We start from the raw sequence: 23,991 nt of genomic DNA, 5'->3' as shown, positions 1-23,991 counted from the left end.
AGATGGACAGAAACTGATTTCCTGATGTCATTGGAAGAGGAAAAATAATGAAAAGAAGTAATAGGTAAGTTTTGATACTGCAGCAAGAAGAAGGCAGTCACAGACTAGCTTACAGTTTAGCCATGTGTGCAAGACATGAATTATTTCTTCCTGATTGCCACTTAAGTGAGTACTGATCCTTGTCTTCTTGGGAATAAGACCTATTCAGCAGTCCCCCAGCTAACCCTAGAATTATTACTTGACATTTCTGAACATCCCAATTGTTAAAACCAGCCTCTCCTAAGCCAGTACAACTTGTTTGTCTTTGCAGGAATATTTTTCCTTCTGTATTACAAAATATTCACTCTAATAGATTAGAAATGTGATTGCTGTCCCCTGTTAGCCAGTTTTTGCTTATTGAAACTGTATCTTTTCCTAAAGAGTTCAATGAAGCTTTGGAGCACATAAGTGCTTTAAAGTAAAGCCTGCACTTTTAAAGGAAAGTACAAAGTTCTTAATTGCATCTGGAACATCCAGGTATTCCCTGAAGCAAAGCCTCCCACAACAAAGGCTCTGACAGCTTAGGTCCCAAAGTTCACTGCAAGACTGAAAAACATGGATTTCCACATGGCTTGCTGAGACTCAGTCATGTTCAAAATCAAAGGAATGAATAGAGCAATTTAAAATGTGATACTTGAATGAAGAAATACAAGCACTCACACATGTCACAATGTTAAAGAGCAATCCTTGGTGTGGGAACCCACACAAGAGGTGCAGATTTGAGAGCTCAACAGGAAGGCTGGAAACCTGGTAAGGTAAACATACTCACTTGCATGTCTTTGGGCAGAATACCCATGCTGTGGCCCTACCAGAATTTTGGTCTTTGATGCAAACAAAGACAAGATTTAGCTCTTTATTCCCTTTAAAAGGGATACAAGGAAGGGCTGAGAACAAGGAAGACTGTGAAGTCTTCCCTTTTGTCTAACAGGCACCTAAACTTAGATTGAACAAGACAGTAAGATGCCTAGCAGTTACTGCATTTCTTACACCAAAATATGGGCCCCCTCTCCTTAAAGTGCTGTCTGTAGTCTGCAGGTGGTATTTTTAGGATTTAAGCAGACCAGCTTATGCACATTATTGTTTTGAGACACTCTAGTGATTGTGTTTTCCCCAGCATAATATACTACCTGCTAAACCTCAGTTTTGATCCTTCAGGACAAGTTGAGAGAGTGATTGCTTTTGAACTTGAGGAAAATTAAAATGTTAAAAAAAAAAACAACAAACACTCTAAAACAACAACAGAAAAGCTTTACAACTTCAAAAAATGTATTTTTCCCCTGTTCTTTCAACTATTTTTCTTTCAACTATTTTTGTTCTCTTGAACTTTATATTGATGATCAAATGGACGTGTAATCTTAGAAGCCCATTCTTATGTGGCCTCTGATATGAAATAAGGTCACTGGCATAAAATGATTTAAATTTGAATTGTAATTCTTGTACTTTGAGAGCAAAACACAAGCACAAAATTGAAGTCAGAAGCCTTTGCTTTGTACCACTGTACAGTAAAAAAGACAAAGCAGGTAACCAAGACAACTATAAACCATACAACAAAATTACAAAAAGAATGTTTATTGGATGTTGTAAAGCTGCTTTCCTCCCAAACGTTACCACTTCAAGGTATTGCATCTTACTTGGTCAAACTTGATAGAAAATATATGAATTCATATGGGACAACCCTCCATAATTTGATTACCTTCCTGACTCACCATTTTGTCCTCATGGCATATTGTTAAAGAAAACATTATGCAGGAAATAATGACTCAAGGGAGGAGAAAGGAAATCAAGAGTGAATGTACAACAATTAAAAGGAAATTTATTTGATAATATAAAAGTGAAATACTGTAGCTTACAGTCTGCAAATATTTAAGGTAATTTCCCACCATAATGAAAAGTCACTTTTTGCAATCACAGGTCAAAGTGATTTTGTATTTTCAGACAGAAAAAGACCCTGAAGTAGGAAACTGTGCTGCAACTCTGCATATTTTAACACTTTAAAAACAGCAGCCCATATCCCGTTTTGGCAAATCTATGGCTGATGAAAGCATTGTGTGTGGAAGAGACACCATTAAACACCCTCGCAGAACCTTCAACCACTGTACCTTCCAACGGGACACAAAGAAAAAAGCAGATATTCAGACATCACATCCCCAAACCTCCCATTAAAGAGAACTCAGTGACAAGTAACAGCACCAAAACTGAACATGAGCAGTGATTCCTATTACATTTTTGTCTATCACAGCTCTCCAGCCTTGGAGAATATACAAATAAACCAAGCACTTAAGATCTCTCCACCTTGAACTCTGATCTTTTTAACAGCTCCCTAATCCTGGTATAAATGTGACACGACACACATGAGCACTAGAACCAGCTGCTAAGATGCAATCTAGATCTCAACAGCTGTCCATAGGGATGTGTGCTGTAATGGGTTTAGAGAGCAGAACCAAACTTTCTAACTCTGGATAGGAGTCTTTATCCTTTGAAATCTTGCTTTACACTTTTAACAAGAAAAACAAGCTCTCTGACCACTTCTCTCTGATGCCTAGTCCTGACCCCAACCTTCACCTGAGGTTTCACAATCCACCTGTCACACAGGAGAGCTTGAACGCTGCACTCTGCTAAATCCACTGCAGTCCTGTGAGCCTTCCAGATCCTAACAGTAAATATAACCTTTGACACCTCCATTCCTGAGGAAATATCCTAAACATAGGCCAAAACAGAGTTTAAAGTATGGCCTAGGGACAAAAATCAGCACTAAAAATAACTGAAAATTACCTGACTGTATCTAACTCGCAACCTTGTGGAAGCAAGCAATAAAGTCCTCCAGTCTTATATCAAAACCCCAACTTAAACCATAGCTGGCAGCACCCAACAACACTCTGAATTTAATCAGAAGCCACGAGTCACTGAAGGAACACAGTGTGAGAACCACAGTCTACAGCTGACATGACTGGATGCAGAGGCTATTTAGCATCGGCTGTAACACAAAAACAGCAAGGCTTGGTAGAGAATTTTGGTACTAGATGTTCTTTGGACCTTTTTTGTTTTCAGATTTTGGCCTAAGCTAGTGAGTCAATCACACTTCCCTAGCTGCCAGTGCACAGTTATTTATTAGCACATGGAAAGCAAACTTCAGTGTCTTTTATAATTAGTCAAACCTTACGGCATTAAGCCTCAACCTTATGCCCAACACAGGCTGACTGGGAGCTCTGATGTAGTCAATGTAAGCAGCGCTCTTTGTCTGTCACTACACTCAACTTCAACATAATTGCTAAATTGCTGTTTTGCACCTCAGTACCTAGCCATTTAGTAATGTTCTCCTAAGGCTGAACTCTGCCTGTCTCTGCTGCTTGGCCAGGATGTTTCGTTTTGTTTGCTGCAGCGTTAAGCTTCTGGCAGGGAATCCAGCGTTAAGGATAGCCAGCAGGATTCAGCTTTCTGAGGGCAGTTCAGACAGATGCTTACAATGTGCATTTCTTACTACAACAAAAGAGCATACAATCAGAAGCTTCTTGACTAAAACCATCTTCTATCTGGTATTTGCCAAAGATTATATAGCAAGAAGTCTGCTGACTTTAGGATTGGGAAACAACCATATAAAAGCTTCAGGATTGGACCAACTCACCTCCTATGCCAGATTTCTGTCCAGTGACACATATGGGATAATACCACAGTAGGGCAAAGGACAGTATCCATGTTCAACACCAATCCAGGAGGGAACTACAGTAAATGAAGAACAGCTGCAGTGAGGAAGAAAACCTATAAATGCTGTGTGGTCTTGTCAAAGAGAAAAATTGTTCTTGAAGGCTCTCACAGCAGAGAGCATACTATGCAATCAGACATACAACTGGCACTGCTTCTTCAGTTTCAGCCAGCATGAAATCGCATGGTTTAAAAAATAAAACTATGCTTGCTATAAGTCTTAAAGGACCTGAATATCAACAATTCACTTCTTTTACCTGATATAAACTCTTCCTAGCTCTATGATGGATGAGCTAGAGCATCAAGATAGGCCTCAGACTCTTTACAAACAAGTTTTTTAAAACAAGTCCACAGCTAAAAAGTCTATAAGTATCTTTACTCCCCTAACAGTCATTATTTTAGTCCTTTATTCCTGCTGTCTCAATGCCAGCCAGTATTTTCTTCTCAATGCATTATGGGCTTCATCCGTTTGCTACTGACCAAACTGGGGCTGGAATGGACCTGTAACACAGACATACGTGAGCCACATGGTACTAGAAACTCAACACCACGCAGTTAAACACGTTGCATCTCACTAGATGGGAAACCTCTCTCAGAAGTTCACTGTCTAAACCACCAGACTCACTGTAAATGCAAAATAGAGTGGACTGGGTTGTGGGCACTGCTAAAGCACTAGCACTTGGACAGCTGGCATCAGGCAATGCTTTTCTGCTTCCTACAAGAATTGCTTCCTACCACGTCAATACTTTTGATAGATCCTTTCACAGTTTGTTTACAGATGATGTTTTTTTCCTCCTCAATCTCTGGGTGACCTCAAGTATCTCCAATTATTTTAGCCTTCTCTGTTCTCAGAAACAATATGAGGGATTCTGTAACTCACTCTATGCATGCAGTTACTGACTCTATCAGACTTATGAAAGCTTTTTACTGCTTATGAAGAAACTCATCCACATGTAAAGTTTCCAGAAAAGCCTCATCTGGGGAATTAATTTTGACAACAGAACAACTACCCAGGCACTTACGCTATATTCAGTTCCTAGTATCCATATATATACTTTGTCAAGATTGGCTAACTGGATTTGAGATGAGGATTTTCACTGAAACACATGAGCCCGTGAGTCAAAATTATCCTCCTAAGGACAGGATTTCTGAGGCTACATTCAGAAATACTCAAAATGACATGAGATTGTCAGCCAACACTTATGACAGTTCTTCATTATCATTGTTAATAAATGAAATATTCTCTAATGCATTCCAAGCTAAGCTGTGGCCTTTTCCCTACCCTCAGAGGATGCACGTACAGTATATCTACAAGGCAGTATACCAGCTGCAGCTAGCAAGTCAGAGAAGTCTACTTGATGGCACAAACCATTATTTGTTATTCTATACTTTTAGGCAGGATTCTAACTTCTGAACTCAATGAGTTTGTGCAGAATCCAAGAATTAGTCCAATATACTGACAAAAACATATTTTAAGTAGAAAGCTTTTGTGAGTAGCCACATGGAATACTTGAGGAAATAAATGATCATTAAAGAAGCTGCAGAGGATTTACAGTTCTGTTTTGTTTGGATCTACACAGTAGACCAGTCCATAAACTGGAATTTTTTAAAAGAAGAACAAAACAAAACACATTTGCTTTGCTTTATTTGAGAATTGTGGGAACGATGGTAACCAAGCAACATCACAAAGCTGGAGAGCCCTGGTTAAGGCATTCACTGATACCCTGATGAACCAGGATATGCCTAAAGGAGCTTTGGGAGCTCCATTTTTATACACTTCAGGGGCCTCTGCAGATCTTAAGACAACCGAGAAAGAGTCCATACACTCTGTGGACTCTACACATCTCCCACAACTCCGTGTGAAAAATGCCTCTCCTCTTAATTGAATTCTGCTGCCACTTTGAGTCCACTGTGAGTTTTACTTGCCAATTTTGCACACTGAAAGGTCAAGCTGCCAGAAAAGCTTGCTTTTATAGAGGTTAAGCAACTCAAAAATAATGGCTCAGACAGCATAAGTGGTGACAAGTTAAAAATAAGCTCCACAGATTAGAATATTCAGTGCAGACCCCTGTAAATATATGTATATTTGCTTACACAAAATAATGTTATAATTAATTCTAAAAGATAATAAAAACCACAACTAAATTTAAAAAAATCCAGTGTCATTTTCTGGGCAAAAACTATCCTCCCATTCATCTCTACTAAATCAGAACAATTAAGTATTTTACAACTTCTATGATTAATGACAGCTGGAATACCTCATTCTCAATTAAGGCACTATCAACACTGTTTTCAAATTGGCACATCCACCATGTAATCTGTCTTCAACCTTCCAACAGAAGAACAGGAGCTTATGAAGGGAGTAGTACTTCATATTTTGCACACTCAAGTGAAATCATGCCCTCTGTCTCACATTTTTTTTTCCAGCACTTTATGAAGCTTTTTTTTTTCCAACTGATCAAAACCAAAGTAAACATTTTATTACTAACAATACCAGTGTGTGTGTTTTGGTATATATAGGTATTTCAAGACAATCATAATCTGACAAAGAAAATAATACATACAAGATGCTTTTAAAAAGTTGGTGAATTGCTTATCTAAATAAACAGTAGGCAGTGAAAATATATCCAAGAACACCTGCTTTTCACAGAATGAGGTACAATTTCAAGAGACAAAAAAGGCACCTACTGAATATAATCAGTGCAAGGTGGATAATACATCAGTGCTGTGAACGGTGAGCTTATGGTGCAATTTAGTAGATAGCATTGCAGAAATTAAATGGCATAGGTACCACAGTGAGATCAGCACCAAAAGCAACATAATATAGGTACAGCAGGTGTGCTTAACACATAGAATATGCAGATGCTGTGCAATCTGTAGGGGGTGACCAGAAAGCTCAATCCTGAGGAACAGATTTACAACTTTTCCTGATGCTAACACCAGCTGATACTGGGTTTTACTGTCTGCTACCAACTAAGTAACCAAAATACACCTAAATGACCCAACTAGAGACTGCGCCTAGAAACGTCCCATCCCAGTTACTCTGGGACATAGAGAGAGGGGGGCTTCGAGAAACTTGGGTTACTGCCACCACCCTTGCTGTATTTGTGAGAAATATCACATAAGGAACAGGAAGAGCAGAACCTTCCATCGATACTAAATCACATCACATCTACAGTATTGAGCATCCACTTTTCTAACAACCTAACAGGACACAAAGCACGAAGAAGGAGACTATCACCTGGCAACCCCTACTGACAGGATGCCCAGCAGAGGGATGCACACTGCATCACCCCTGGCAGCAAGCCCTGCGTCCTGCTCTGAGAGCACCAACTCCGCTCAGGAGCCAACTGGATCCCTCCAGTCTGCTCCACCTCACTCCATCCTGTTTTCTGGAAAGGAGGAGGACTGAGAACTCCCAGCCAGATGTCCTCTCAGCTGTTTCACACTGCTCTTTCCTTCCAAGAAAGAGCTGGGCAGAACCACAAAGCACGTGTCCTGGGTTCTATAACATAGAGCACTTGGGATCAGATACACTCCTAACATAGAAGTCCAATCTTTACTTCCCTCCATATAGAATGGGAAAATACCCTCTTTTCTTGCTGTATACAAACTCTAAGAATGGGATCATAATGAAAAAATGTATAACAAAAACAATTTACAAATGTAGCTTTAGATTCTTTTGAAGTTTTAATGGAAAGGAGGAGCAAAATTACTCAGGGGATCTTGGTCAAATTCAGTCATGAGTATAATGAGATCTCATTCCTGTGTGGTATTTCGCATCACAAAGGAAAGCATGCAGAGCTCTCACAGCCCTGAGACACAAGGATCCATGAAACACTTAACTTATGCCATTTCATAGGAATGTCGCACAAATAATAAAATAACCTCTAAAGTTTTGGAGCAAAATGTTCATATTGGAACTTATTGTGTCTTTGATTAAAGCGTTGACCAGGGCTTCAGCTGAAATGCTTATGTCAGTCCTTTACTTATGAAGGATTTTTGCTAATATAAAGCAAAAATACTTTTATCCAAGCTCATTAGCAGAAAAGAAAGCTGTAAGCATTGGTACAAATCTGGAATGTCTCCAGTGAACTCAGATCCACCCTGTGCTAAAGGAAATCATAGCTTGGCTAAGTTTATTGGCATAGCACCCTCTGTATGGATCACTGATTCAGAATTCCAGTCTGTATTTACTTTCCTAGAAACAAACACATATTTACTGCTGAACACTACCTCAGCAACTCGCTTATAATTTGGCACATCTGCTCTAAGTGTCTTTGGTATATCAACTGTGAAGTTTGTTACAGCAATATCCACAAGACATAGTCTGCATACTTCGTTGTACACTGAATAAAAAGAAATGACATGCTACTTTTAATGACAAAGTTGTTTGGAAAACACTTATACACATGCAACATGGCCAAGCATCTAACCCAACCCAATCTCTAACCCAACCTGTGCTTTAAGAAGTATTACATTTACACCAGTTTCAGATTTCGAAACTCATTGTACACTGACATACGAGGTATATTGATACTACGTGTTTTTCCATTTTACGTCCTAAAATTGTTGCTTATTTATGTAGAGGAGGGGAGGAACACAATAAAAACAAATAGTACAACCTACCTTTCTTGTTTCTACAGTCTCTTAACTTTCATAGACGGAGCTGCACGGATATTCTCTGCTCACATCACTGATGAAATGAACTCAACATAATCCTTTTAAGCACAGTTCTCAGTATGAGTAACTGAGGCTTTCATATGTCAGTAAATCTCTTCACATTTCAAGCAGATTTCAGATACATTGACCTCAATGGGCCAATATGCTAAAAAACAAAATTTACCTTAGCCACATTAATGTTCTTCACCTTCAGTTCTGAAGTATGCTTCTGTTCTCCAAGTGAGTTACCAGAGCCAATGAATTTGACGAGCCATACAGGCAACTCCTGGTGTATGTTCAGGACTACAGCACACTGTAAAAGTAGAATTAACCGAGGTACAAAACAAGAGTGAAATGTCTACATCTTTTCACATCCTGTATATAATCAAATGCTTCATTTAACACAAAACATACTAACAGCAAACTGTTAGTATTCAATGACCGAAAGTCCATTGCTGCCACTCTTCGTTGTTATCTTCTGCAGTATCTGATTAGGGTTCCTAAAGGCCTGTGAGACCCTCTGGATGAGAAATGGTGTTTTAGGTACATGCTACTCTGCAGGCAGAATATTAAGAGCAGTGAATCAATGTGCTACCAGGTGACTTGCAGTAGAAGAGTACAGGCACAATGGCTGCTGCACAATCCAAACCACTTGTTGCAGTGGGAGGAAATGAAACCATCAGGAGCTGCTGAGTCAACAGCATTTGATAGCCATGGAAAGCTGTTGCATGTCTAGCCTTAATCCATCTCACAGTGAAGCCGTAAGACTTGCAGAAAGACACTGTCACCCTCAGCTTGTGAACTCCTCCCTGTATTTCCCCTTGCATCGTGTCTCCACAATGTGGAGGAGTCTCCTGGCTCTACATCCCTGCTCACATGGCCAGGAAGACCTGCCATGTCAACATGTATGATGCTTTATATTGGCCACAGGTGTTAATACAGTGCCAGTTTGGATAGAGAAAAAAGTGAGGTGCCCTCATCAAGCTTTTAATCAAAACAAGATCTCTCATTATACTGATGAGATGTTCAGAAAAGTATGCATCAGGATATCTGGTCTTGAGTCTCAGTTCTTACCTTTACTATTTACAAGATTCAGATCATTTTATCCAGGGAAACAATAACCCTGGCTTTCACACAACCCTGATTTGTATTGCTCCTGGAAGTTTATGATTGGCCTTAGGGTTAGAAGCCATTTGTGGTGGGGCATTTTCAGAAAAGCTTTTTCCTTCTGTGTGTTCAGGTACAATAAATTGTTTGCTGAAACTATAACAGTAGGACTCATTCAACATTTTCTGAACAGTGCTATGAATTTGTTGCAAGTTTCCAATTAAAACAGATTTTGAGTTAAAATACAGCGATACAAATATTTTTCATTAGTTAAAATATACACCTGCTGTCACTGGCAAGTGCTCAACATTAAACATACACTTAAAGCTATGGAATTGACAAAGGAGTGAAACAATCTCTACCCAATCTGCAAATAGCTGAAATCCACATACAAAGTACAGAGGGGACAGGTGAGAAAGTAACAACAAAAATACCTATAACTGAGCGACAGGCTGATCAGAGACTGATCAGAAACTCAGAAATTGGGCAAGAGTGCTCCGTTCTTCACAGACCCAGAACCTCAAAATAAAGTGATGCTATTTTTCATGACACTAAGGACTTAGAAACTCATGTCAGAAATTCATCTCTAGGGGGCAAGTAAACTCTTTCTGCAGATACTGAGTTATGATTAATTGCATTAGGTGCATTTTGGATATCTGACATGCAATACTTAAAAACAGTAAAGGAAATGCAGGTTGGCAAGGAAGGAACAAAAGGTAATGCAATGCATCAAGAGCAGAGATGGGAGAAAAAGAGATGGATTACTAGACTAGCGCCTGAGACATCAGAGTACATTGGTTCTGGGATAAGAGGTCCTTAGTACAACCTTGGACAGACCAGGCTTAAATGCCAAAATGGTATGATTTAGGTAACCACTGAAACAATCATTTTTATTTTTATTCAGTTTTGCAAATAATTTTATAAACAATCCTCTACCCCATTCCCATCCACACTTTAACATGAGGACAGCAACAATTCAGCTTTATGTATGCATAAGAAAAACTGAACCACTGAATTTCACCTTGTAGCTCACTTTGCACTAGAATTTGATCACTTTTAGAGTGTTTATAGTGCAAGATTTCCATTTGATTTGTGCATGTGCTGAATATAACATATTACAGCCATTTCCATCTTGTGGTTGCCACTGTTGCTGCAGGACAATATCCCTCCGCTAAATATAATGGCAGAGATGGTTGCATGGGACTATGGAGCCTGTTGGCAACACAATTTCCAGGAATGAGTTTAAAAGGTAGAAAAAGGGAAAACCTTTTTTTTTGTTGTTTTAAAGTCCTGCACTCTAAGAGTTGAAACTTTATAATTAAAGTAACTAAAGTGTATATCTTCTCTAAAATAAAGAAGGGAAAAGAAATACGATTTTCTTCTGCTTTTTTTTTTGAATGCACTACAAACATTTCGTATGGAAAATGCATTTTATGTGGGATGTAGGTGGGAGGGAAGCAATTATTTTAATCTCATATCTAAAAATGGTAGCAACAGGACTGCCATTCATCATTGCATTAGGCCATATTAATTTGTCACCAATTCCCTATTATCAATGTCAGAACTTCCAGCTTAAGGAAGAAAAGTGCAGTCTTCTGCCACAACTGACCTGTCCCTCCCCAACGCAAAAACAAATGTAGTGCAAATGCAAAGAAGAAATATGAACTATAATATAGCACTGTACATAACATTAGCCCTCAAAGAAACAAATGTGAAACCTTTGATGGGTTTTCCTTCACCACTGATGCCTTATGGTTAAGTAACAGAAGTTTAAGAAAAACCTTCAAGCTTAAGGTATTCCTAAATATATCTATAATATATTATATAAAAAAAGTCAAAATACTTAAAAGCCTCAAGACAAAACATTCTGATAGGATGTAAAGTCCAACCAATTATCAGAAATACCATTAACTAGTCTTTACATACCTGACATTTAAGAAGAGATTTCTGGATATACAGCCTTTCCTGAGTATACTACTTTGACCTCAATTTTACTACTATATCATCATGGGAGGATAAAGGCCATGAATTCAAAAAAAAAAAAAAAAAAAGAACAAAAAGATTCTAAATGATAATTCAGAAACTGACCGAGGCAGAGCCCTGGAGGGAGCCCAGATGAAAGGCAATGTAGCCATGGCTGGACAAGATCCTTGTGCTAGGTTGCTTAACAAGCATTACTTAAACCAATAAAAGAGAGCTGCTTGGTCTTTTTTCCCCCCTTCTTGTTTCACCTAAGTGACAAACTCAAACTGGCAAATCAATACCTGCACAAGTGGAAATTGAATCACACAGCTTTAACATCACAGAAAAAAATTAAGAAACTAAACATTTTCAGCAACACACCCAAGTTTGCAGAGATCTAGGTGTTCCTTTGGCCCTACCACTTATATACACATATTGCATATGAAACAGAGTTGCACAGACATTTTTGTAACAGCTTTGAAAGATGCTTTATACATGTACAAGTGGCTCTTCTCTGGTGGCTTGTCATTTTGGTAGTACAATCATTGGATGCTCAATGCACTTAAGCTACTTATGTTTCTCACAGAGGAATGCTCACATCTGTCACTAATTGCATGAATGTTATCACATCTGTCACTAATTGCATGAATGTTATCATATGGCTGCTACCATGTACTCGTTAGGACCCTACGAGCAGTTCTTGGCTTCTCCTTTCAAGGAATTATGAGAATATTTTCTCATATTCTATTATTTCTAATCTTTTTTTTTTTTTTTTTTTTTTTTTTTTTTTTACAAATTATCAGCCTGAATTCATTATATAATATTAGGCCACTTTGAGTCAAAATTGCCAACTTCTGAGTTACTCTTACTTTGTTTTAAAAACAAGAACAAAAATCCTGGATTTTCATCAAAAGCAGCCAGACTCCTGGATGGCTCCAAATTTCAGCGTACGCTCCAAGTATGGAAACGGCATTCCAAACAATCTTTGGAAACAGCTAGGAAAGGCAAGGGCTGGGTCCCATTTCTTTCTGTTGATCCTGATGCAGGATCAAGCTGTGTGATGATAATCTGCTTGACCCTTTTAATGAAGAAACTACACAAAATTTGAAACTGATATAAAAAAAACATGTACTGTCAGACTGGAGTAAATCCCACCATCTTTGTTTCATTCTTGATGTACAACAGTACAGATAATACACACGCTTCCTTAGACTTCCTTTTATCAGGTGTACTAAAAATCTTACCTAGCAGATTCCAGAGAGGGCTGAAAATGAGCAGGTGATACATTTCTACCTTGTTCCTATCATGACTGCTCAACAAACATTTCCTTTGACTACACAGTTTATTTGTATACATGTGTTTTTTGTATGTGTGTGTGGTTTTGCATGTGTTTTTTTTTTTTTAAAAAAAAGAAAACTTTCACCCCTGACCAAGTACCTTTCTACATCTGCATTAACATGGTCACTTAATAACTGATGTAGTCCATCTGCTGTTCAAGACCCCATGCAACTCTGTGTTTTCCATTTCAATTAACAGCAAATTCTTTCCCAAAGCTTTTTTCCATGTCAGTACTACAATCTGAAATTGTCTGAAAAATGCAGTGAAAACCCATGAAGACCATAGCAGAAGTCCTTAAACTTGTAAAAAGAAAAATCTTTTTAGGAGTCTGGTACCAGGTTTGTTTTAAAAAAATAAAAATAAAGCAGCACCCTCATCAACAGTCATTCCAAAGCACATTGGCTGCCAGCTCCAGTGGTTTTCCCATGCTTGCCATAAGGCCTGCAGGAGAAATGCAGCTCTGCACAAACCTTCCTCCCATACACATGTGATGAAGATGCTTTACCACACTTCTATCTTACAGTCCAAGATTTCAAAATGAGTTGTCTTCACACAGGTCTTTTGTTATCACAGAACACGGTACTTGCTATGATGCTGTTCAGCCATTTCCCTCTATTAAATCACTACTGAAGAAACCCTTGGGCAGCTCACTGACCATGCAGAGCCTGATAGGCAGAGATCACCCTAGAACAAGCACTATATCATGATATAAGATGCCCATTTTTTGTCATAAGTACCAGTAATCTTGAAACTTTTTTTTTTTTTAGTTTACAGAATCTTTAATACAGGCCCAGCTGCTATCTAAAAAGAAGATACTATTTTCAAGAGAGAACAACTAAAATATTTAAGTGGTATCTTAAGCGTGCTATCAATTTAATTAAGAATTGCATTTACTTTGCCTTATTCCTTTAATATGATGCAACAATAGTAACAACTAACCTTTTACAGTTTAATATTCTTGCAACTACAAGATGATTCCTCTTCCATTTAATACGTCCCTTGCAATAGCATAATTAATCTAGTTTTCTCTTTGGCAATTCATTAAAATGCATTGGAAAGTAACACCATTCACCCGCAGTCTGATTTTTGGAGGACCTGATTAAACACAATTCAAATTAAAACTTTGTGCTCATCATCTCTGAAAATCCAGCACCAGGACGGCAGTTAGAAACTTCCCACCTTTGCTACTGGATTATGTGCAGAGTAAGTAAAAATAATCAGGGTCAGATAACAGTGTAACTTCAGAGAAGGAAATCATGTTAAAATGCCACCACAGGAATCTTAGCTCATCCCATTAGCAAAGAGAAAGGCAACCCATCATTCTTTGTCAGCTGATGGCAGCGTAATGGATGAATTTACATACATGACCATCTGTTGCCATGTTAGGCAACAGCAAAATGACTTTCCAGAATGCCAAACTGTCTGCCCTGTTCAGCATTTCCTTGTTTTTTGTAGGCTTCTTCATTACAAAATAAAATATTATTCTTCACAGTGTAGAGCACCTTTCATTGCAACACACCCCGTGGACTGCAAACACACTCACAGAGCTGACAGAAGTTTCAGGACCGAGCAGTGCGTAAGCACCGGAGCACTCGAGTGAGAGGCAGCATGCTGCTGCAGCCTCTCGTGCACAGCTGCCTCTTGTGCAGTACTCCTGAGGACGGACATAGTGCTCAACTCCCCCTCACATCACAAGGGCTGCAGAACTGCTAACATACGTGGAGCACTGACAGAGCCTTAGTGTGAAATGTTTCCCCAGGAACTAACTTGCAGAGGACCTGAATTTCACTTATTTCAGACAGAAGGGCTTCAGCTTCTCATGACAGGAAAGAATTGAGAGGTTACATGCCGTGCTGTGCTGCAGACCCATTACATCATTGACGCTTCAAGGGTTAGAAGCATCTCATACTAAAAAGTAACTGCATAACAAAAAAAATAGCAAAATTTAATAAAAAGCTAAAAAGATCGTAAGACAAGATACAAAATTTACACCAATATCAAAAAAGTGCAACTCCACTGGTGTCAATTTCCTGACTGAAGCATGTGTCAGACAAGTTATGACACTATCCACAGTCCCCTTTCACACAAAGACAAACATTAGCAAGTCACAGATCTTCTACTGTAAAGCCGCTTGTCTGTTCAGCCCAATGTTTCCCCGATACACTACTGTTCAGAAGGTTATTTTACCTCTTTTAGGATAAAATATTTTTCACCACGTAAAATCCCTTTGCAGCTACTGTAATCAACTCTATGCCATGTTCTCTAGCCTTCTGACCCACCAGCAATCTGGTAACAAATCAGGATGTGTAGGTCATTAATGCACAAGAGAATGGATATTAAAGACACGTGTGCAGTTTTAGCAAGAGAACAAGTGAAAAACTTTTTGTTGAGCAACAAGAAAGCAGTGGTAGTGGGGCAAACTTGCCTCGTGGATTTCAGTGAGCATAAGCCCCATGAGAACTGGGCTCACTATCAGACATATAAATCGGTGCAAGACTATCATTTCCATTAGATCCTTAACCGCGTGGCCCCACCTGAGGAAGATCCTTATCTGTCACTCACTCCCATTACAGCCAGACAAACCCTGATCTTGTACTACCATTACACAGAAAAGATCTTCCCTGTAATCCCTCCTCCCCCCTTTCCTCTCACCTCACAAGCTTTCATTTCCACTGGGGTATCTAAACCTGGTGTCCTCTGACTGCCAATGCTCCTTCTAGCCCCCGGGATCTTCCACTCTCACCAGGGCTCTTTCCAACCACCATCTTCTGCTCTCTTCACACAAAGACACCCAGGCACTCTTCTTACACAGCAGCTGCTCTAGTTCACATGCACTTCCCTCACTTTGCAGACTTCTTCAGGGCACCACTGACAGATCCATCTCTTGTCCTACATATTCTACAGCTCCATGAATACTCCACCTGATCTTCCAACTCCTTTCTGTGTTCTTGTCCTGATCTTTCAACCTGTCTGCCTCTATTGGCCAGATGTATCATCCATTCCTTTCTGTTTTCCACCATGTTTGTTACCAATGTAATTTCGCTGTTGTCAAAGAAGAAAACCCTCAAATTCTTCAGGGATTTTCATGAGAAATATGTTTCCCTCTTCCAGTGCAGTAGCAAAGCAGTTGCAGCACATGGGAACCCTCACGAGTTGTGGAAGCCTCTCCACCCAAGCTCTGTGCAAGCACTCTTCCTCCATGCTACTGCACTCTTCATCAGCTCCAGAGCAAGGAACACAAGCTGTCATCCTAACACGAAAGCACAAACTCATGCCAATAGCTTAACAGACCAGCCAGCTCAAAACAATTTGCAGCCAGCACTAAGTTATTATTGGAAAACAACTGCAAAAAAAGGCAACACTTTTTTTCAGACTGAGTCTGAAAGATCACTAAATCAAATTCTGTATAGGCTAGTATTACTGCATAAGATAGTTATTCCCTCATCAATACAGTAAGGAGGAGTCTCACAGTGATGTAAGTTTTGATGTAAGTGACTTGTAAGTTTTTCCATGGCTAGCATAAACCGCGGTCTCTGAACACATTTAGCGTGCATTTAGACTACTACCATACCAAGACTGCACGTGTAGGGTTTTTCATGCCTTTAGTTATACTCACACAGGACACTCATTTAAACATTAAAAGTGGATGCCACACATTGGACATGTGTGTAAGCCAGTACATACTGAAAGCTTTTCTTATTTACACATTATGAAGTAATTCAGTCTGAAATGACCATTTCAGTACATGCTTGAGCTTAGAGTCATCTGAAGCCCAAACACTTTCTTGGCAGTTTTATCTAAATTCATAAGGAAGTCTCAAGTTCTGATCTACCACCCCATTAGCTGCCAGCACACATCAGCCTTCAGCAGCAATAAAAAGCTGTGGGTTTCTCTGCACCACGGAGAGTACTCAGGCAGACATCCTGGTGTTGAAGCTTCAGGGCAAGCTGTGCACGTGCTTCTAACACAAATCAACCAAGATCCAGAAGAGCTACCATTCTTGAGATAAATCTAACACAAACACTATCTTTTGGTGCTGTTGCAGATAAGACTCAGAACACCTTGCACAGGTTTTGAACAAGGATAAGACAACAACTACCAGGCTAACTGCCCCGAATGGGGGCGTGTGTTTATTTTGAAGTGCTGCCAGGCAGGTTGACCTCATCAGCACTAAAGGATAACAACTCAGTGAGACTGTACTTCTGATACAACAGTCATAACAGAGCTTCTTTAGTGCTAACTCAAAACATACCCACAACTTTCCAGGATAATCACATTTCCAAGAAATCATACTTACTGTCCACTTGGCCACACGCAGCACAAGCAAATGACATTGCTCCACACCACTGAGGACACAGAACAGCATCAACCATCTCAAAAGAACACAGTTCATGGAAACATCGTGTTTAATTTACCTAACATTTGGGGGGGGGGGGGGGGGAAGAAAAGGAACAGATCTTTCACCAACAAACATTAAACTAAAAAACATACCAGTTGACACACAACTGCAAGCAGCAGCAGCACGTTGGTATTCACAAACGCGTGAAGCTTCTTTGAACTCTTACCTTTTCAATACTTGAAAGATTAGATTTACCAGTAATTTAAGCACTGGATACAGTACACAACCATACTTTTTTTTTTTTTTTCAGTCAGCAAACCACTAGAGGCTACTGAAAGGCCCATTATGAAGACCAATCACTATCCTTTTCTTGAATGACCACATGAAAATCAGTGACTATTCCACAATGGATTGAAAGGGCCTTTTGTCTGAAGGAAAAGGACAAGGAGTCACAAAGTATTGCAGATTCATTTGTAACTCATGCTTTTGAAGAAACTGTATAGCTTCAGTTAAAAGCAAACCAAGAAAAGAACTGGCTTTGAAAAACATTATGCCACAATCCTTTCCTACTATGTATACGCCAAGCATATTTTTTGGATTGCCTCTTTCATATTACTAAAAGATGGACAGGCATTCTATATTAGTTGTTTTAGAAGATAAATTGTAAATGCATGCAGAGTTTTGACTTTATTCCAAATCCCTAATTAGGGTCTGCAGCACTATTTGCCTTGTCTAAACACAAAATCCCTGGAAACTTTTTTCAGTAAGAGATCTAGTATAAGTGTAATTGCACTGGGATAATAGCTGAAAGCATTGTGACTGTTGCTTAATAATCACTTAGTAATCGAGCAAATTTGCTATTACGTATGAAGTATACAGTGGCTTCTTCACACACACACACACAAAAAAAAAAAAAAATATATATATATATATAAAATCCAGAAACCAGCATTTGACTCTTAACTAATTTTTAAGTTTGTTTCTGAAGTCTCTCGCAAAAAAGGTCAATTATGTCTGCTGACTTCTGAAAAGTAGGAAAATGTTTCACTTCTCTCCAGCCCCACTCACACTTTCAGTTATGAGGTTTTACATGCAAATGCACGCACACCCAAAATGGGATTTGCACACAGGAATTCATTATGGAGTTTCTAAATAAGCTTCACACAAACTTTCAGCAGTAAAGACAGTGGAGGCTAATAAGCAAAACCCGATTTCTTCTAATCCATATCCAGAACTAGGGAAATTACTGCACTTTCCATTAAGAAACAAAAGTCACAACTGTCAGACTTGCTCTATTCACCCATCTGTTCCACCCACATACTGTGAAACTAAACAGTCAAAAATGTCAGTTTTCACTCTCCAGCATCCTAGAGTTCATATTCCTCGTGCTTCTACAACCCTTTCTGAAATGAAGCAATATATTTTGTGCACACTACTGGCCAAGACACCAGCTACGAACTGGATTTAGCTCTTCTGACCATCCTATCAAATCACATCAGGCAAGGAGTTGGGCTTTGGTGTATTACAAGATGGCATTACCTGAGCTCAAGGTGCTCAGAAACAAACAGGGCAAAGAGGCATGAACTCTGCAGCCCCCTGCTAATCACTGAAGTTCAGGGACAAATTATTTGATATAGTAATGCTACACAATGATGCTTACAAGTAACTCTTAACAGAGGGAAGGTGATGGACTAAGTTGCCAAAAGTCTAGACTAAAATAGACACTTTGCTATCAAAGTTAACTATTTTGCAACTCTTCATTTTTGTACATGAAGAAGAAAACTTTAACAGAAAACTCATGAACAATCTGGGGAAAGAAGAAAGGACAGAAGGAAGGAGATAGAAACACAAGGATAGGGAAAGCACACAAAACTAATAAGGACATGGGAGACAATAGTAACAGCAATAGGTATGAGGTCGTATTCCCCCAGAGCAGCACAGACAATAAAATCCTTCATATTAACCACAAGTAAATTACAATTTACAATCACCTACAAGTTGTTTCTCTTCCCTTGATCTTTGTGCAAAGCCTCACTGCCTGAATCTTCTACTCCAAACTCTTATGTAGCTTTGCTTTTAAAATCCTCCAGTGCACAGTGAAAAGTAGAGTTTGACCTTTCCTTTGGATACGTATTGTTCCAAGGAAGCGCTTGAGGATTTTTTTTAATTTTTGTTTGTATTCTGCATGACTAACATTACTTAACAGTGTGCAAAGACCTTTAAGACTTGAGCCCTGAAAACATACTGGAAAATACAGTCCCTAGAATGACAACTGAGGCAACACATGGGTGAAACAGAACACAAATATAATGATGTAGGGGAATTACCACCAAACACAGGTTAGCTGTAACTACTGACAGGCATGGCTTTGGCACTTCCACCACTGCTAGGAGAGAACACAAAACATAAACACTTCTCAGGCCACTGGAATCTTGTGCTTTCTCTTAAAAGTAGACCCAAACCATAGGTTTCGGTTCTGGACAACTATGCCCTTAAAATTTCAGAAATGGTGAGAAGGTATCCTGACATAGTCCTGTTTCCCTTTCTTTGAGAAAGCATAGGTAAGAAAAAAGTGATCTAGATTCAGACCCCAAGCTTCCTCAAAATAGAAAGTACTTGGATATGCTTGTGTTCAACTTTTAGGCTTATTACTAAATGCTAAACAAAACAGACTCAAGTACATGTTCCTTCTCAGGGTCTACTAAGTTCAGAAGCAACCGCTTGGATAAGGACTGTGGAAGCAGACCCTTCAGTTAAGGGCAGTCCCGTAAACACTTTGAAGGACGTTTAATTTCCTTCATCTTAATCATAACACTTTTCTTATACAGTACAATTCTCAGAGTTGTGACCTCACCTTGTTTCATGCTTATACAGCATCTGACACAGAACAATCCTTATCTTGATTGGTGTGTCATTACATTTAACAGATCCTGCTGTTCTCCTACACGGCCAAATTTTTTCAACTCCCTTAATGTAATTAGCAGAACACTCAAAACCCAGCAGCAGCATTCAGCTTCAGCAGGCTCTGATGGAGCCTCATAAAACTCAGCCCATTCTAACCTGGAAACCATTCCATGTTTACACAGTTTAACTGCATCCACAGAAACAATTGTGGCAGGACACAATGTCCTGCTCACAGCAGCTTAAAGACTCTAACTAGAGGCATTCAACAGGTTACCTCCCAGAAGGGCTTCTTGCATGGCTAGTGCAAGTATGTTCCTGGTTAGCCCTGGCATTTTAGATGCAACACTCCTTTCTGCTTTCAACGTAACAAAGTCTTTAGCTGGCCTTCCTTGAAAAATCACGTTTTGGATGGCATTTTATGTTTGCATCAGGAACCCAAACAAACAGGAGAAAGATGCTTCATAATGTACACTGGTAATTCAAATAAAGAAGTTCACAGAAAGGAATTCCCACAGAAGACTATTGGTTGCCTTGAAGCACGTAAAGCGTTTGTACGTGTTCAAGCTGGAATCAACCAAACCAATGCAGGAGAATGTGACCTGGGATGAAAATGATGGAGTTTCTGAGGTACCTCTTAGCTCTCCTAAAGAAAACAAATCTAGTAGTAAAAGTGATCCAGACTACACGATGACAAGGCTGAGAAGGAAACTTACACTACTCATTTATAGCTCAGCAAAGGAAGCACTGCATAATGATAGAAAATAAAAAGACACTGCCAGCTCTCTCTGCTTACCAACAAATTCCATGCCTAATGATTAAGGTTTGCATTCACTATAAGAAAAACAACAATTTTATATATATATATATTAAAAAAAAAAAAAAAAAAAAAGCCCTATCACCTCAGTGGTCTTTTACTGCGGCGCAGACAAATTAAATCCTTAAACGGGTGCAGGAACAGGAGCTGGGGCACGGCAGCCTTCGTCCCTACCTTGCAGCACAGTAGGTCGGGGCTCGCAGCGGCGCCCGCAGCCCGCACAGCACCGTGAGGCAACGCTTCAGGAGCAAATGCGGCGCTGTCTCAGCGCGTTTGGCTGCGAAGCCAGGCGGGGATGAAGGGCTGCGCCGGCACAGCGCCAGCTCCCAGCCCGTTAATCATTTATGCCCAACGCTGTTACTGAACAGCCTGAAGCAGCGCAGCCCAGCAGACGGCGGACAAGGGCGACCGACCGCGGGGCGGCTCCCCGGGCACCCTGGCCCAGGGCTTAGGAGCCGAGGGATCGGGGCCGCGCTCCCCGTGCCGCCGGAGGGGCGGGCCCGCCCGCCTCAGGGGCGCGAAGCGTTCGAGAAGCGCCCGGCCTCCCCCGCCGCCACAGCGAACTCGCCGCAGGGCTCCTCACCCTCCCTGGCGTTCCGGGCAGGTGCCGAGCGGAGGGGAGGGGAGGGAGGGGAAAGGAAGGGAAGGGAAGGCAGGGAAGGCAGGGCAGGGCAGGGCAGGGCAGGGCAGGGCAGGGCAGGGCGGCGCCTTACCTCAGAGCCGCCGGGCCGCAGCGACGCCGTGCCGCCGCGGCAGAGGACGGGAGGGCGGCAGCGGGGCGCGGCGGTGGCGGGGCCGGCAGCCCGCCGGGAAACGCCCCTCGCCCCGCCCCGGGCCCGCCCCGCCAACGGCCGCAACGGCCGCCCCCCGGCCCAGCTCCCCTGTGGCGGGCCGTGTGGGGAGGTGCGGCCGTGGAGCCCCTCGCCCAGCACGGCGAAGCGAGCGGCACCAAACGCTGCCAGCCCCTGAAGCTCCCCGGAGATAAAAATTAAAAAATACCTCCTTTTTTTTTTTCAGGAATCGGTGTTTTAAAATACTACCTAAAAGCACAAGTGCATAGTCTGGGTTAAACCAGTGGTAAAGGAGCAATAAATAACTATTCCCTTAAACACTAGAACATGCAGATACAGCTGCATGCTTGGAACTAAAGAAAACTACAGCAAATTTTCCATAAACAACTGTAATCTGGCTTTACTGTCAGTATTGGTGTCTCACACCATCACCAGTGGTATCCTTGACCTAAACACATACCATTTCTCATCTTTGCTAGCAATGTGAGCCCCAAGCGCTGGAAAATCATAGCGCTTCCTCTAAAAACCTTTACCTGCCTCTTTTCCTGTGAACGGAGAGGAGGCTCCCTTGGCTCTAACACACCTCTACTTTATCTTTCCACCCTCTGCAAGAAAATTAACTGCTTACACTGCCAAGCCCAGCTTGGAGGCAGCACTGGGTCCTCACTGTTTTCAGCCAAAGGTTCCCAGACCTCAGCATGGAAAATAACGCAAAGTGGGATTTGTCAAAAGCAAGGGCCCAACCCATCCTCCAAGCCAGGCGGTGTGCCTCCTCACAGCAGGTTGGTGGGCTGGCAGGGGACCAGCTTGGAATTACAGCACACAGTTCTTGGTGGTGGTGGTGTCCCAGGGAAGCTCCCTTGACACCTTCTACTCTGCTTGGGTGCAGTTGCTTCATGCAGAGGATGGGTTTGCCCACCTCCTTCAGAGAGCTGGGCACAAATTAAATGCTCAGTGATATACAGTGTGGCCACAAGTTCAGAATTTACATTTCTTTTGGAATTGCATCTTCAAAACTGTTCAGATCTGCAGTAAATGTTGGTTTATTTTAAACAGCTTAACTTTGAATGTCCAGGTTTGCATTTGCACTCAGAATACTCTCACTGAAGTACCACTGACATTTATCAGCACCCTGAACTGTATGAGTTTTGCCTGTGAGTTGTGGAAATGATTCTGAAGTTCAAGAAAATAGTGCATTATGTTCATAAAACAAGGGTGCTGCTGACCTTTCCACACAAAATAATAGATGTGAATCAAGAAGCTGAGACTCATCTAAAGGAACACAGTGGAAACACATAGGATGAAAGGCTCTGAAGGCTTTACAAATCATATTTGGATGGGAGAGAGGAGGGAGAAAGAGAATGTGGGAAAAAGAAGAATGAAAAAGGATCCTGCTGTTTAGCTCACGCATAAACTGTATGTGCTCAGTCAAAGGTCACTCCTTTTATTTTTTCATTAATTTCAATGCCAGTAGATGGTATATGAAGAACAACTTCACAACAGCCAGAAACAGTTTAGGTTTTTCCGTGACAATGCAGTGGTCAGAAAAACCCAAGTGGTAACTTCATTACGTATCTTTACTTTTGACTTTTTAAAAAGTAGTGGCTAAAAGAAAGTTAATCATTTGAAATGAACTATGTAAATTTATATAGAAAAGTTAAATAAAAATCAAATGGTCTACTTGTTTTTGTATTTGCCAACAATGTTCAAAGTTTTTGTACCCCATGTACATTGAAATTACTTCCTGTAACAATTCTTGGTTGTTTTTTTTTTTTTTTTTTTTTTGTGGTTCTGGGTGGGGAAATCCAACGCTGCTGGTGAGAAATGGTGTGTTTGGACAGTTCTGAGGACGGGGTGTCTAAGTACTAAACACAAGTGAGGAAAAAAACAAATGGGAAAACAAGGAATAAAAGCTTTGGGAAGTCCACAGGTGCATGCAAAATCTGGCACAAGGAAATTGCCACCCACAGCAACTGAAAGTAGAGGCCAGAATGAGAACAGAGAAGGAATCATGAATGCTCTACAGTGAGGATTACAAACAACCACCTCAAACAAATTTTCAGGGAACAGGAGCCCTTCAACGGAGACTGATGCAACAGCTGCAAACTGCTTTTTGGGGACTAAAAAGCCAACACCAGAAACTGATCTCCACACAAAAGTATCACAGATTATATACATCTGTGTTGAAGGTGTTTTAGCACTACTCTTACTAGTTTTCCAATTTTTGCAGCAAATGTGCAGATCTACATTGACTTGCAGTATATATGGCTGTATGCTGAGCCTACATTGTCTAAAAGAGGATTCCAGCTGCCCAGCACTTAGTTCTCATCTCCTGT

The 23,991-nt window shown here is 40.6% G+C and overlaps 1 protein-coding gene across 4 annotated transcripts in view; it reads right to left on the bottom strand.

Annotated features, from left to right (window-relative positions):
- Nucleotides 1-21,704, bottom strand: part of SPATS2L (spermatogenesis associated serine rich 2 like) — an 80,521-nt gene extending 58,817 nt beyond the window's left edge. For 2 of the 4 annotated variants that reach the window (XM_068686636.1, XM_068686637.1), the window contains exon 1: nt 21,039-21,469. The gene's annotated coding sequence lies outside the window, so the exon portion shown is untranslated. Of the gene's footprint in view, nt 1-21,038; nt 21,470-21,577 lie in introns of those variants that run through there. The other 2 variants (XM_068686638.1, XM_068686635.1) reach the window with 2 other exon arrangements.
- Between the last annotated feature and the right edge of the window lie 2,287 nt (nt 21,705-23,991).

This window comes from Anas acuta, chromosome 6 (assembly GCF_963932015.1).
Source record: "Anas acuta chromosome 6, bAnaAcu1.1, whole genome shotgun sequence".
Lineage (NCBI taxonomy): Eukaryota > Metazoa > Chordata > Aves > Anseriformes > Anatidae > Anas > Anas acuta.
Note: the sequence above shows the minus strand (reverse complement) of the source record. Positions and strands in the feature narration are given on the sequence as shown.